The sequence below is a fragment of the Prionailurus viverrinus genome, chromosome B4 (assembly GCF_022837055.1).
Source record: "Prionailurus viverrinus isolate Anna chromosome B4, UM_Priviv_1.0, whole genome shotgun sequence".
NCBI classification, from domain to species: domain Eukaryota; kingdom Metazoa; phylum Chordata; class Mammalia; order Carnivora; family Felidae; genus Prionailurus; species Prionailurus viverrinus.
The window spans coordinates 95,162,915-95,176,912 of NC_062567.1; the positions used below are offsets into that span (position 1 = coordinate 95,162,915).

Below are 13,998 nucleotides of genomic sequence, written 5' to 3' on the forward strand. Positions count from 1 at the left end.
TCTCCATGAGAGTAAACCAGAATTTACATCTGTCTCTCACCACTCCCAACTTCTGATGGGGAAGCTAGTGCTCTTCACAACGGAGTTGCAGATGCATTTGGCCAAACACTCAGAAAAGCTGAAGGAAAGAAATTTGGCAAGATCTGGAGAAGTTGCAGCCCCGGTGCTGCTCCACACTAATAGAGTTTGCTAGAAGGCCAAAAACAATGTGCGTGAACTGTGATAGTGCCTGGTGCCCTGAGCCCACTCGCAGAGGATAAAAATATGGCTGTTGTTTCACTTACATTTTCCAAATCTCACACAAATACATTTTTATTGTGAACTATGTAGGGAAAGAATACTGGAAAATATAGTTCCAGCTTAGCTAAACGGCCACAGTACAAAGTCACACACTGTATCTTGTCAGCTTAGCATCCATTCTCATCTCTCTTAAATAGAATAAATTCCAAATAAAGACAATAACAAATTCAGTCTTCTGTCTCAGGATACGTGTATCTCTTGCACAATTAAAAACATGCTAATTTTCTCATCAAAAGAGGATACAAGTCTTTTCGTTCATCTTTTGTTAATGTTCATTCTTCTTTTAACTGTGTCAAACTCCTGCTTTCATATTTTATAATTTACTTACTGAAATTTAAGGCCCCAAACAGCAACCTGTTATGTTAAATGGTAGGGGCATGGGAGACAGGAAGGAAAAAAAATAGTTAATAGATACCTACACAGAACTTTATAAGCTAAAGGGAAAACACTCAAACTTTTACAGTCCTCAATTTGCAAATGATAACATGATTGTGACTGGTATTTGTATCACCTTTCTAACACTATCATTTCACATTCCCTTTGCTTTCAAAAAGTGTCTCAGTTGCCAGAGTTCCACATCTTTTGGAGATGGTCAAAATCTTTATACCTGAAAAGTTCTCTGGGGGCAGTTCCCACTGTCATTCTTGTCCTACAGTGAGTAGCTACGAAAGAACTCATTACAGATGCTAGCGCTCCCCTTATAAATTTATTTCTCACATAACTGCTTTACAATATCCACTAAAATCTCCCAGGAAACATAGTTGGGGGATAAGTAAGCATATATTACATGATAAATTCACTCAAGCATTCCAGTATCTGTAAAACTTTGGACACTTACTTCTACAAAATAACAAATATTTTTTGGCGGGGGTGGGGGTGGATTTCAACTTCAATTAGTACAGGTCACAGGTATATCTGGTGTTTAGTCACCCAATTAAGCAAACGTTCAAAGTCATGGCTAGCCATTCAAAATAATACAGCGAATCCATAATCCCCACAGGGTGAGCCATGTTAAAATTTTTTCTTGATCCAATATTGCATGGTTCCAACCTTGTCTCTCATTCTTTGAATGCATTCTCACACAGGTTCTGCAGGTTTCTATCTTAATTAACAAAATTATGCATTATTTCCATGAGTATCAATACCTCCTCATAGCTCACACTTTGGGCTTTGTTTTGTTTGATTTGAGTATAGTTGACACACAGTATTACATTAGTTTCAGGTGTACAACATAATAATTCGACAAGTTTATACACTATGCTGTGTTCACTACAAGTGTAGCCACCATCTATCCCCATACATTGCTATTATAATATGATTGACTATATTTCTTACGGTCTGCCTTTTATTCTCATGATTACTCATTCCGTAACTGAGAACCTGTATCTTCCTCTCCCCTTCACTCATTTTACTCATTTTCCCACTCCTCTCTCCTCTGGCAACCATCAGTTTGTTTTCTGTATTTATAGGTCCGATTCTGCTTTTTGTTGGTTTATTTGTTATGTTTTTTAGATTCCACTTATGAGTGAAAATCATATGGTATTTGTCTTTCTCATTATGACTTACTTCACTTAGCATAGTACCCTCTAGGTCCACTCATTTTGACATAAAATGACATCATCTCATCATTTTTATGGCTGTGTAATATTCCTATGTGTGGTGTGTGTGTGTATGTATACCACATTTTCCTTATCCATTTGTCTACTGATGGATATTTACATTGCTTCCATACCTTCGCTATTGTAAATAATGTTGCAATAAATATACACATGCATATATGTTTCCAAATTAGTGTTTTAATTTTCTTTGGGTAAATGTCAAAGAAACAGTGAAATTTTCGGATCATATGGTATTTCAATCTGAATTTTATATTGTGGGGGCTGCTGAGATCCAAGTATGTCATTCATCTATTAGCAAAGAGATGGGAGAGGTAGAATCTAGAGAAAGTCAGGAGTATTTTACAAAGCAACTTCCTCAAGGGGAGCTATGAAATTTCTGCAGACAAAAGGAGATTCACTTCCTGAAACAGAGAAGAGGGCTTCAAAGAAGGCTCAGTAGCAGTAAGAGCTCAAGTTCTCCAGCTTCATAAGAACTCCACTGGTATGTCCCATATCTCAGTTAGCAGGGTCCCTTCATCTTCCCAATCAATGCCCTCGTTTTAACAAAAGAGGTGCTGGAAGGCTGGAGATTAAATTTCGCTTTAAAATTCAGCCATGTGCAACACAAAGCTTTTAGTTTAGTTCTCAGAAATCTCAGTCCTAGAGCTATACATATTACTTTTAGGGCAGTCATATAAATTTTCTGGTTTTGCTCACTTGGACTTTAAGCTGAGGACTTAAAGCCCTGAGCACAATCCTTTTCTTTCCTCAAGATCTTCAGTGTGCTTGGATGCAACCAACCAGGCCAGTTATTCTCCTGACTGTACTGTTTTACCTGGTACTCAAAACCTTGCCTTGTACAGGCACTTGATTGCAAGTAGCTATCAGTGATAATTTAAATAACTGTTTTGCCAATACTTGCCATGAATTAGCGGTCTTTATAAATGCAAGGATCATTAATGCCTTTAAATCTAATCAAATCAGATATTTACTTGTAGATAAGTTAGTGTCATTCCAGTGAATTGCCTAAATGTTCCAAGTGGTAAGCCCTGGAATGATTTATTTTTTTAATATGATTCCTCAATGGTATGATATATTTTGTAGTTCTGAGTGCAATATATTATAACAATTCCCATCACCATATGTTTTTTGTTCTTTTTGTATTTTTTAATGTTTATTTATTATTTTTGAGAGAGACAGAGTGCAAATGGCGAGGGGCAGAGAAAGATGGAGACACAGAATCCAAAGCAGGCTCCAGGCTCCGAGCTGTCAGCACAGAGCCCGATGTGGGGCTTGAACCACAAACCATGAGATCATGACCTAAACCAAAGTCCAACGCTTAACTGACTGAGCTACCTAGGAGCCCCTACTTTTGTATTCTTTTATTATTATTATTAAATCTGTTTAATGTTTATTTATTTTTGAGAGAGAGAGAGAGAGACGGAATGTGAGTGGGGGAGGGGCAGAGAGAGAGAGAGAGAGAGAGAGAGAGACAGACAGAGACAGATTCCGAAGCAGGCTCCAGGCTCCACGCTATCAGCACAGAGCCCAATGCCAGGCTCAAACTCACGAACCCATGACCTGAGCTGAAGTCAGACACTTAGCTGACTGAACCACCAAAGAACCCCTCTATTTTTGTATTCTTAATTGGAGCTATTTGAGAAAAAAATCAAGGATAACTTTGACTACCGTTTATCCTATTGTACCTAATTCAGAACTTGTAAGAGCTATAAGACTCATGTACTTATATATGTGATACAAAGATCCCATTATCTGATAAAAACAATGTTCATGAAATGTTTAGTAGAGTTTTAATTAGTAGGATCTAATTATTAATCTACTAAATCTATGCCAAAACTCTGCTAAGCCACTCTCCTGCAGAAAGTTCTTTCTTTTTTTTTTTTAATTTTGTTTGTTTGTTTATTTATTTAATTTTGAGAGAGAATGAGAGTGCAAGCAGGTGAGGGACAGAGAGAGGGGGAGAGAGAATCCTGAGCAGGCTCTGCACTGTCAGTTGTAGAGTCCAATGCTGGGCTCGAACTCAAACCATGAGATTGTGACCTGAGCTGAAAACAAGAGTCAGACCCTTAACTGAATGAGCCACCTAGGCACTCCTCCTACAACTTTCAGTAGCTTCCCAGATGATCCCCCAATTAAAACACACACACACACACACACACACACACACACACACACACACACACGGATGAACTACTAAAATCTAGGTTGAGATGAACTGGAGGGAGAAAATCCATTTGAAGAGAAACAGCTTTAATGTCATTGTTGAAATGCTGTAGCTAATGGTTTGCTATAGATTTTTTTCATTCACCATCTTTCTTTGTTTTTTAGATTTAAACATATCTTTATGGTATTTTTAAAATAAGCAAATAATCATAGTAAAGGAGAAAAGATTAGAAACATGAATCAGATTTCTTTCAAATTGTCAGTATTTTATATTCCATGTGTACACTCAGTAAAATAATTAAGGCTCAGAATTCTTATAGATAATGAACAGAGAGACAGGAAATATAATTTGAGGCAAATAACATTTGAGGTTACTTTTTGTACATCCAGCATTTAACTTTTCCCTTTAGATTTTATTTAAATATTTGTTCAACACCTGGGCCACATTTTTCTCTTTGCTTTTGTGTTTAGTCTTTAGATTATAGCCACTACATAGGGTTCTTTCCTGAGCACATCCTTGTGCCTCATATAGGATGATTCTATTATTAACCCAGGATCTTGTAATACCATTTACATACTGATGACTATTGGCATCAACTTTCTTCTATTGCCACCATATTTCTTCTGAGTTTCAGACTTGTACTTTCAACTGACCATTTAATATGTTCTTATTCAATATGTCCAAATTAAACTTATCAATTCACTTTTGCCTATAAACTTAAGAAATAATATAATTATGTGAATAGGAAACTTTTTTTAGTTACAAACGAATGTCTTCTATTTTGAATAAATAGAAAATGTAACCTGCTGATCCATTGCAAAAGAATATTCACTGCAAGAAATTCTGTATTTTATCAAAGATACTTATAACTGCTAAATTTGAGGTAGCCATGTAATTTCAGTTGTGATAATAATATAGAAAACTGCTAGAATGCAAGGGCCTATCAATGAAAAAACCATATATCCATTATCAGTCAATATATCTTTGGAGGTATAATACGTTTTCTAAATAATTTATAACGTGTTTCACGTTTGTGATTCAGTTTGAGTTCATTTTGTATATGTTCATTTTTAGAAGTTCATTTGTGTAGCTTTTTTTTTTTGCCTATATATGTCCATTCTCCAGGACCAGTTGTTGAAATTTCCTTTGATTGTTAGTAATCCATTGTTGAGTGAAAAATAATTCAAAGTCACCTTCTGAGTTAATGTTAATTTTGTTTATGTTTAAAAGAAAATGTAAATTTTTAAAAGTTATTCTACTAATATCAATGTTAACTCATCCATATCTTTGAAAATACATGTACTAATCTGGAATATCCATTAGACACAATTTCTTTTTTTCATTTGAAACACATAATCACAAGAATTCTATTGCTTAGATAATACTACTTCTAGTTGATTAATTATGTTTAAATTTTCAAACAAAGGCTTCTACTATCATACTTTAACATTTACCTTATTTTTTTAACATGCCCTACAGTATTTCAATACAACACCAGAAGCTTTGAATTTATGCCACTATTTTAAAAAATAATAATAGTAATGAAGAACAGTAAGTAGAAAAATGAATAATTTCTGTAAATAATTTTTCTCCTATTTGTCACTTCCTTTTCAGTCATCTTGATAGTACTCAAATTGGGAGTTCATTTACTGTCAGCCAGAGCCTATGTCATACTTATACACAGATGTCTTTGCACCTCTCTCTCTCTCTCTCTCTCTCTCTCTCTTTTCCACATCTGTCCAAATTGCCATTGAGTCATCAGTATAGGACAAAGCCTTTCTTCATCTTTGCATCACTATGGCTTTTTCAGAAAAGTAGTCACTGTTTTAGAGATGGGGGATTAAATGATCTTTTGAAAACTGAATAGAGAACTGCTTTCAGTAATGGTAGATTGGCAAATTGAGCCAAATATTCTAATGAAAACAATGAGAATATGCATCACATTTTATTTCCAGTTGATCTAGGTGCACACAACTACTTTGCTGGACTTTTATATGTTTTATATAAGATAATCTTAAATTATATAAGTGATTGGCATATAAGTACAAATTGTCTCTAATTACCATGTCATCCTCTTCATATGTTCTTTTTCTTTTGCAAAGGAAGTGTTGACTTTATTTATTTTATTTTATAATTTCATTTTATTGTTTTTATGGGATCCAATGTATCAATTTTTTTTTTGTGGTTCATACTTTTATTTTTTTTTTTAACATTTGTTTATTTTTGAGACAGAGAGAGACAGAGCATGAATGGGGGAAGGTCAGAGAGAGAGAGGGAGACACAGAATCTGAAACAGGCTCCAGGCTCTGAGCTGTCAGCACAGAGCCCGATGCAGGGCTCGAACTCACGGACTGCGAGATCATGACCTGAGCCGAAGTCAGACGCTTAACCAACTGAGCCACCCAGGGGCCCCTGTGGTTCATGCTTTTAATATAAGGCCTAAGATGTTTCATAAATGGACTTTAAATGTGTATGAAGTTTATATCCTTTTATATATCTACAGTCAAACTAAAAATGCACTGTCATCACAGCAAAGAACTTAATGATTTTCTGCCTTGTTATCACTTTCTGAATAAATGAAGCACTCTATAGAGTTGAGTTGCAATATTCCTGCCAGAAGCCTACAGTGTCTTATTGAGCCACTATAATACAGCATTCTGTACCTATTTAGGTTAATTATGATTAAATTTAAAAGCTGAGTTGGTTGAATTGCTTCATCACTTAATTACGATGGAGACAAATTAATTGGTTTTATATGCTTCTTTTTTGAAAGTGTGTGAGTTTCTGATTGTTGGCTAAGTTTAGTGGTACTTAAGATTTAGAATTTAAAGCTTCAAATGGAAAATTTAACTACTTCATGATTTCAGAAAATGTGTCCTTTGTGAGAAGATTCTTTACACATTCCAAAGATGATATCTCATCTCTCAGAGACAAAAATGATTAGTATAGAAGCATTCATACCCCCTTCTCCTTAACACAGCACACGTGCACACACGTGCATGCACACACACACACCCCTTCTATGGATGATCATTTGTTTGATCAGCTTCTCTGTTGGTCTTCTATTGAATCGATCTTGATAAAGTCTATATTGGAATGTTTAAAGAAGACAAAAAAATTCTGAATTTGTCTGCAATAAGTAAGTAAAAATACAGTGAAGAACAAAATGAGAGAAGATTTTGAAAAACACACTGGGGTTAGATGGGGTGGATGGAGAGAGTTATCAGTCACAGAGGGGAGTGGTAGTGAGAAAAGCTTCCTAAGAAAGACTATGTAGATTGGGATAATAAAAATCCCATTTAGGATTGAAAGGGTACAATTTTTCTCTGAAAGATTGCACACTGATGGGTCTTGAAATAGAAGCAAGGAGGCCATTGTTTTTTGTTTTACAATTGAATTAATTATAACTTCATTGAGGAGAGTGGGCACATTTTCATTACATCTCCTATAAACAAGAAGTGTCAATAAATACACCATTTTTATGTTATAAGAACATAATATTGGTCTCGGTTCTTCCCAGAATACAAGGTAGCTCTAATTGGCAATGGGGGAAGAAAGGTGAGTCTCTTTATGTCTTTTTTTTTTTAGGTTCTAAGCCCATCCTTTTGCTACTTTAGCTTCTATAAGTTTATGGGTTTTTTTGCATTATAAAAGAGAAGTGTTCCCCAAGGTCCCCAAATCTTCAGCTAGGCAAAGCCAATCTTTCTAATAGTTTAATGATCTTGTCTAGGCTGATGATGCCCAAAACTGCATGGTTGGCTCTATCTTCCTGGTAAACTTTCGTCTCCATTTTCAGTCTTCTGGGAACTCTACCACCAGCATCTCCAGCTCAATCTGTTCAAACTTAGGTCTACCCAGTCAGTTAAAGTTATCTTTTACACTTCCCTTTCATACAGTCCCACATTTCACCAGAGGAGTATGTGATTTATTTCCTCTTTGTATTTACTCTATCTAGCTCTTGTATTTTCTTTTTTTCTGCTAAGGTCACACTCCAGAAGACCATGGTCAGTCATCTGAATTACCTTAACAGCCCTCTAATAATGAGTCATTTAGCCGCTCTGGCCCATTCTGCATATATCAGCCCAAGTGATTTTGTGAAGCCTTTATTAAATCACCTCACTCCCTCACTTGACAGTTCTCTAAAGGCCTCCCTTGCCATTACAATGAAGTTGACACCCCCTGCTCTGGCACACAAGATCCTGTGTAATCTGTCTGGCTAACCAGACCATCTCTCCCACGGATTTCTCACTTCCTTACTGTGTTTCAAGCACACAGACCTTTTCTTTTTTGATTCTCAAATTCAGAATCATGTTTTATATTTTTTAAAGGCTTTTGCACTTGCTTTAATTCCTGTTTGGAAAGTTATTTCCTAAAATACCTGCATTACTACCTCCTTCTTGTCAGTTTGCTCTCAAGTAAAATATCATTCCCTCAGAGTTATCTCCTGATAAAGATAGTTCAAGGCATCTTTCCAGATCCCAACTCTCATAAGCAATTTATTCATTTGCATATTTATTGTCTCTTTCCAGTTCTCACCCCTAAGGTAGCATGTAATTTTGAATGAAAGGCTAGGCATTCACATAATCTGGGTTGGAAAGGATCTGCAAAGCTTGAAATTATTAAAGACTTCTTCCAATATCAAAAACATGTTTCTTATCTATACCTATATCCACAACTGTGGCTATATCTGTCTACTTGTCTAAATTCATTTATTTGTCTAAGTTCCAGCAAAATGAGACTAGTTTTCTAAACATATCTACTACTTTGATTCCATGTATGCATTTTCAAAGTAATTTTTCATAGAGAGTTGAAATGTAAACATCCATGTATGATTGCTAATCCCTAAATGTCATTTTATACGAATTTAGATGCATTTTCTTTCTTCTGTTCGGTGACTGAAATAATTATCTGAATAATGCAAATATTCCTATACTACATGCTGTTCATTTTTCAGTCGTGTTGTCATTAAATTAAAAAGTTTACAAAATAATATATACTTTAAAGAATATTAAAGGAAAACTGATAGAAAAGTCTAACTTTAGTCTTTATTCTTTATAGATGAATAGCTCTTTTTAGAGTAATGTAAGCTTTAGAATTATATATGCATATCTGTTTTACATGTCAGCTGGATAGGATATGCTATTCCTTTTTTCTGGTGACAAGATATGAGCAAAACAAAGTAAGATCTACATTTACTATAGCCTTCTGTTACAAGAAGTGTAAGTTACAAACTTCATATGTTCTTTTAGTAGGCTATAATATGTTTGATTTTATCACATGTTTCATAAGCAATAAATATATGCTGTACATTTACCAATGACTGTATTTCAGGCTGTACACAGGAGTAGGGAAAATAACAAGGAATCTAACATGTATTTTTCACTTATAATGTGGTAGATGCTGTGCTATACAATTTATGTGAATAAATCACTTAATTCTTATAAAACCACATAAAATAAGAAGTAATTGATCATTTTCCAATCTCTTTGGCCACTTGGGGAAACAGCAGAGTACAACAGAGGAGACAAGCAAATCTGAATTTAAATTGTTTCTATCCCTTACAAGCTGTGTGACTTTAGGCCATTTATGTATTCTATCAGTTTTGGTTTTTTGGTCAGAGCTCTAATGGTTAGGGCTCTTACCTTAAAGGATTACTCCCTTTTGCAGCGAAACTCCTAAGAAGAGTTGCATATATTAAATTTCTCCAAATTTTCTCTTTCCACTGTCATCTTAGATCTGTAATCTGGCTTTTGCTTCCACACCTCCTATGTTGCTGCTTTTGTCCAGTTCACCAGTGACATCCATGTTGTCAAATTCAATGATTAATTCACAGTCTTCATTTCAGTGGATCTTTTAAGCAGCACTTCACACAGATGTTCACTCTCTTTCCTTGATACATTTCTTCACTTCTCCTCCAAGGTACCACTATCTGCTTCTCTTTTCTCCTACATCACAGGGGTCTCTTGTTCATTCTGGCTGTTTTATTCTAATTTCCCCAGTCTCTAACTGATAGAAAATCTCAAGGTTCTTAATTTGGTCCCTTTTTTCTTCTTGAACTTCCTTCTCTTGGTGAGTTCATGCAGTCTCATGACTTTAAATACCACACACATGCTAATGACTCTCAATTTATATCTTTAGCCTGATATTCCTTTGGAACTGCAAATTTGGTTATCAGTTTCTTATTAACATCTTTACATGGGTGTTTATTGAAATTCTCAAACTGCATATATGCAGTATTGACTCTTGTTCCCCTCCCTCCCAAATCTAATTACACCCAAGTGCATCTTTGCAGTTGTTTAATCCCAAAATTTCTTCAGTCATTCTTAACTCCCCTGTTACCAGCGCCCTACCCACCCCACTCCGCAATGTTGGCTCTTAGAATCTGGCAACTTTTCACTTGTTCTGCTGGTACTTCCCTCCAACAAGTCTTCATCATCTCTTACAAGGATTACTGCAATAACCACCTAACTGGCCTTTCTACTTCTACTCTTAGCCCAATACAATTAATTCACATACAGAAGCTAGTGATATGTGTGTGGGTGGGGGGTCCTGATAAACCTAGGTCAAACTACATCACCCCTAACTCAAATCCTGTGATAATGCCCTTATTCATTCAGAAGTAAAAGTCACAGCCCTTATACAGTCTATAAAGCCCTATATAATCTCACTCCTTCAAGTCCCCCCTTAATGCTTTGATTTCATTTCCTATTCTTTCTATCCCTACCCCTGTCAAGATATTTCAGCCACACTGGCTTCTTTGGTTCCACCATAAAGATTGTACATTTACTATTCAATTCTTCTGGAGTGAATCCAGAAATCCAAATGACTACACCACTCACCTTCTTAGATCTTTGCTCAAATCACATCATTTCAAAGAGAATTGCCAGATTACCCTATTTAATATTACAACCTGCACCTCCCTGGATTACGAGTTCCTTGACACTCTTAATCCCATGTATACTGATAAATTTATTTTTAGTCTTCATACTTGTAAATACTAGATAATTCATTCACTATATATATTTTCATTATCTATCTCTCATTGCTAAAATAGAAGCCCTATGATGCATAGATATATTCAAATGCCTAGAAGGATTTCTGGCACTTTATATCCATTGAATAAATATTTATTAAATGAATGATGTCACCTAAGAATTATAAGAACATGGCAAAGCTTCTTCCTGTATCTATTCTGATTTTTTTGGTATGTATAAAAACAGGTACTGATTCCATCCAAAAATTACATATATACAATAAGAATATGCACACACACACACACACACACACACACAATGTTTAGATATTAATACTGTTGGCAGAGAGAATTTGACATTGAACTGTAGTGCATGGATTGGGAAGCTGCTAGTTTTTCTATTCTGATAAGTAGAAAAACAATAATGGAAGCAAGCTAGCTGTTCAGTTTTTAGTTTACTTGAAACTGGCATTCGGGGCGCCTGGGTGGCGCAGTCGGTTAAGTGTCCGACTTCAGCCAGGTCACGATCTCACGGTCCCTGAGTTCGAGCCCCGCGTCGGGCTGTGGGCTGATGGCCCAGAGCCTGGAGCCTGCTTCCAATTCTGTGCCTCCCTCTCTCTCTGCCCCTCCCCCTTTCATGCTCTGTCTCTCTCTGTCCCAAAAATAAATTTAAAAAGTTGAAAAAAAAATTAAAAAAAAAAAAAAAAGAAACTGGCATTCGCCAAAATAAATAAATAAATAAAAACCATAACGTTCTCCCTGGGGTTGTCAAGAATATCAGTATTAGAACATGGCTTGATTACAGTGTTAACCAAGAGGTTAAGTTAGTGGCCAAATACAGACAGAAGGCCTGAAAGGAATAGGTGGATGCCATAGGTCCTCATTGTCCTTAGAAGGCAGAAAAGGGCAGAAGGCAGTAGTGTTTTCAACAGATATCTTTACCCCTAGGAAAAAGAGCAGCTTAGGCATTTTACCTATAGTAGCTAAGGAGTTTTGTTATATAAGTCACGCGCAGGCCAGGATTCAAGCAGTTTATAACCTTGAACTTTCAAAATCAGTTCTCATTGGCTATGGATGGACATCAGTTAAAAAATAATTCACAACACTATTTTCAAAAACTATTATGTAAGTATGTATGGTTAGGATTTATATGGATATTGTTAATATAAAAGTTTAGGACATTTTTTAAAAAGCTACATCTAATAAAACAAAATATACTGTTTTGAGTCAAAAATTAAATTTACTCTTCCCGAAGAAACTTGGAAAAGTCCTAAATTACTTGTTCAACAGTCCCAGTAAAACAACTGCTACATGTTAAAGAAACTATCTAAACTTCACCATGAAAACTTTGCTAAGGGGCGCCCACGTGGCTCAGTTGGTTAAGGGACCGACTTCGGCTTAGGTCATGATCTCCTGGTTTGTGGGTTTGAGCCCCGCATCAGGATCTGTGCTGACAGCTCAGAGTATGGATCCTGCTTTGGATTCTGTGTCTCCCTCTCTCTCTGCCCCTCCCCCACTTGTGATCTGCCTCTTTGTCAAAATAATAAACATTAAAAAAAAATAGAAGAGGCTTTTCTGAGTCCTATCATATCTCTAAAAACCCCAAAAACCAAAACAGAAAACCTTTGCTAAAAACATTCGCACTTTTGTATACTGTATTTTCCTGAAGTGTAGAGAGCATGTCCCAATAATTTTATATCTTTACTGTCTGGCAAAACAACAAGCACTTTAAAAAGTTGGTCTAATAAAACGAAGATTGAATATATCTTCCATACTAAGTACTATATCGGTATATTTAAGAGAAAAAAATCATCCCTTAGGCATATTTATGTCCACTCTCTGTATCTGAGGAAAGTTGACCTAATATCTGTCTGATTAGAGCAGGAAAGGTGACCGAGTATCTGACAGAATCAGTTGATTATCTTTTCGGATACACACACATACATGCACAGTCTGGACAGCTGTGCAGCCACCTCTGAGGCAGTACAGGAGGATATGAAAATAAAGGTCTTTCTAAATCCCAATCCCCTGGGCAGTTTCTAAAGGCAACCACTGTTAACAGATTTCAGATTTCCACTTTTTTTAAATGTTTATTTAGTTTTGAGAGGCAGAGAGAGAGAGAGACAAAGCATGAATGGGAGAAGGGCAGAGAGAGAGAAGGAGCACAGAATCTGAAACAGGCTCCAGGCTTTGAGCTGTCAGCCCAGAGCCTGACGCCGGGCTCGAACTCGCAAACCACAAGATCATGACCTGAGCCAAGTTGGAGCTTAACCAACTGAGCCACCCAGGTACCCCTTCAGTCTATGAATTTAGGTAATACAGTAGTCCCTCGTTTTCTGTGGAGGATCTGTTCTCAAGACCTCCAGTAGATGCCTGAAATCATGGATACTATGCGTACTATGTTTTTTCCCCCATACATATCTATGATAAAGTGTCATTTATAAATTAGGCACAGTAAGAGATTAACAGCAATAGCTAATAATAAAATAATTATAACAATACCCTGTAATAAAAGTTTCATCAATATGGTCTCTCTCTCTCACTTGAAGTGTCTGATTGCAGTGTATTTATCCTTCTCATGATGGTGTGAGATGATACAAGGCCTACGTAATAAGACGAAGCGAGGTGAATGACACAGACATTGTGATGTAGTGTTAAGATTACTACTGACCTTTGGACGATCTGTCAGAAGGATGATCACCTACTTCAGGACCATGGTTGATGCAAGTAATGGAAACTGCACCAGTGAGACTGCAGGTAAGGGACCTATGTATCTATGCTCTTTATTCTGTTAAAAAAAAAAAAGAGAGAGAAGAAATGTTAGTACACTTACACTTCTCTTTTCTTCTACTTTTCCCTCTCAGTCCCAACTTCTGCCCAGTGTATTAACATTTTTTTTTTTTTTTATTGACAAGCTTTAAAATAGAAGCAAGGCTTTAACT

General features: G+C 36.1%; 1 long non-coding RNA gene across 1 annotated transcript in view; it reads right to left on the minus strand.

Moving 5' to 3' along the window:
- The window catches only part of LOC125170386 (uncharacterized), a 227,880-nt gene that overhangs the window by 164,034 nt on the left and 49,848 nt on the right, over window positions 1-13,998 (minus strand). Inside the window, exon 2 of the long non-coding RNA XR_007154009.1 lies at window positions 13,728-13,844. This is a non-coding gene — a long non-coding RNA (uncharacterized LOC125170386). The remainder of the gene's footprint in view (window positions 1-13,727; window positions 13,845-13,998) is intronic.